Below are 2960 nucleotides of genomic sequence, written 5' to 3'. Positions count from 1 at the left end.
TCCAGCATTTATTGTTTTGTAGATTTTCTGATGATGCCCATTCTGACTGGTGTGAGGTGATACCTCATAGTTTTGATTCACATTTCATGATTTCATCTTTGTGTGTGTGTAAGTTATTTATTTATTTATTTATTTATTTTTATTAGTTGTGTTGGGTCTTTGTTGCTGCATGCAGGCTTTCTCTAGTTGTGGAGGGTGGGAGCTACTCTTTGTTGTGGTGCACAGGCTTCTCATTGTAGTGGCTTCTTTTGTTGTGGAGCACAGGCTCTAGGTGCTCAGGCTTCAGTAGTTGTGGCACTCAGGCTCAGTAGTTGTGATGCACGGGCTTAGTTGCTCCACAGCATGTGGGAGTCTTCCCAGACCAGGGATCGAACCCATGTCCCCTACACTGCACCACCAGGGAAGTCCTGTGTGTAGTTTTAAATGCCATATAAATAAAGACAATTCCCAAACTTTATCTCCAACCCAGACTTCTCCTGTTAACTTCTGACTCGATATATCTAACTGCATAGATAATATCTCTACTTGGATGCCGACTAGATAGCTAAACTTAACATTTGCAAAATTGAACTCAAATTCTTCACATATGCTTTATTTTTTCTTATTTCAGTAAATAGCATCTCTGTCCTTTTAGTTGCACAGGCCAAAAATGTTAGCATCTTCCTTGGCACCATGTATCTTTGCCACCCACATTCTACATCAAGAGGTCCCTTCTACTTTCAAATTATATATAGAATCCATTTCTTACTGTTTCCAATGCTATAGCCATGGACCAAGCTGCAGTCATGTCTTGCTTGGGTTATTGTAATAGCATTTTAACTAGTCTCCGTGCTTCTACTCTTGCCACCCTGCAATCTTATCAAAACAGTCAGAATGGTTTCCCAGTGCTCTTAGAGTAAAAGCTGAAGGCCTTACAAAGACCTTTAAGGTCCTAAAAGATCTGGCTCCTCCCCTTTTCCCTTGTCTTTCCTCATCTCTTATCATCTTCCTCATCACACTCATCTTTTTGTTGCACTTTAAACAGCCCAGGCAAGTTCCTGCCCCTGGACTTTTACACAGACCATTCCCTCTGATTAGACCACTCTTCTCCCAAATATACTCTTTCACATAATGCCTGTCTTGACACTGCTGTTTAAAATTGCAGCCCTCCGCCAGCACTTCCCATTACTCTTATTTATTTTTCTGTAGTATTTTGTACTTTCTAAATTACTTCACTGTTCTAATATTATGTTCTAAATAATTATATAATTTGTTTATTATATATATAAGCAAACATATATATAAGCGAATTGTATATTATCTCTCTCCTACTAGAATGTAAGTTATATGAGAACAGCAACTCTTATCTGTCTTGCTCACTACTGAATTTTCAGTACCTCAAACATTATTGGGCACGTGTTAGGCACTCTATATTTTGTTGAAGGAAGGAAGGAAGGAATTGAATGTAAACAACAAAAATGATGTCTTAGTTTCACCTTCCTGAACTATGGTAAGGATCTAATGAGAGAATGGGTGTGATAGCCCTTGGTAAATCATGGAGCGACAATCAAATTAAGATACTAGTATTGATAGTATGCCTCGCAGTCTGCCTTGCAGCCCTTTTGAACTTTTGCTGTATGTGGTCATTGAGTATAGACTGGTCTTATGAAATCATACCTCCATTTAGTCACACTTCTGAGATTAAATTTTCTTCCATAAGTTCATTTGACTATCAGTGTTTATTTATATTTCCTTTCAACTCTTCTTTTTTTTTTTTTTTGGCACATGGGCTTAGTTGCTCCACGGCATGTGGGATCTTCCTGGAACTGGGATCGAACCCGTGACCTCTGCATTGGCAGGCGGATTCTTAACCACTGCGCCACCTAGGAAGCCCCTCCTTTCAACTCTTAATACAGTTCTTTGCTTATGCTCTAGGATAACACTACTTTAATTTTGTGGTACATCTGTTTCTGCATATCCTTTGTGTATGCGTGTCCTGCTAGCCATCTGATGTGTGTGTGTGTGTACATGTGTGTGCACATTTGTGAGTACACGTGCATGCTGCATGTGCGATGCTCTCCAGCCTGGCTCTCTGAGCCATCGTCAGTCAGATCAGTAACAAGGAAGTTGCCTTTATGAGGGTCTAAGACCAGCCAGAAGCTTCAGACAAGCCAGATAATGGGAGTGGGGGTGAGGAGGAACCAGAGATGGATATTATTATTTTTTTTTATAAATTTATTTATTCATTTACTTATTTAGGCTGCACTGGTTCTTCGTTGCTTTGTGCAGGCTTTCTCTAGTTGCAGTGAGTGGGGGCTACTCTTCGTTGTGGTGCACAGGCTTCTCAGTGTGGTGGCTTCTCTCGTTGCAGAGCACGGGCTCTAGGTGCACAGGCTTCAGTAGTTGTGGCACTCAGGCTCAGTAGTTATGGCTCTTGGGCTCTAGAGCACAGGCTCAGTAGTTGTGGCGCATGGGCTTAGTTGCTTCTCGGCATGTGGGGTCTTCCCTGACCAGGGCTTGAACCCATGTCCCCTGCATTGGCAGGCAGATTCTTAACCACTGCACTACCAGGAAGTCCAGAGATGGATATTATAGATAGGATGACAGATATTAAATTTTTTTGCTTGCTTTCTGTTCATTTTGAGAGGCTTGGAAATCACAGTGCAGTGGCAGCTTTTTCTACCTGAGTCCCTTGCTACTCTCACTACCATTGACCAGTTAAAGGACCCATCATAGAGAGACAGGGAAATGAATTTAAAGGCATCTTTTCACAGAGCATTTTGGAAAATTGAGCTTTTACTTCATTTTTAGCCTTCAGAAGAAAATACACAGATTATACTGTTACTCCAGATTATGGTGTTTGGGCTGGAAAATAATTTGTCAGGTGATAGAATAATTGTCATATAATAAAGATTTAACCTAAGAACCTCTATTTAATTCTGTCAGCCAAAGAGCAGAAGTACTTGATGGCACACTGAACT

The sequence above is a fragment of the Hippopotamus amphibius genome, chromosome 7 (genome assembly GCF_030028045.1).
Source record: "Hippopotamus amphibius kiboko isolate mHipAmp2 chromosome 7, mHipAmp2.hap2, whole genome shotgun sequence".
Taxonomy (NCBI): domain Eukaryota; kingdom Metazoa; phylum Chordata; class Mammalia; order Artiodactyla; family Hippopotamidae; genus Hippopotamus; species Hippopotamus amphibius.
Note: the sequence above shows the minus strand (reverse complement) of the source record.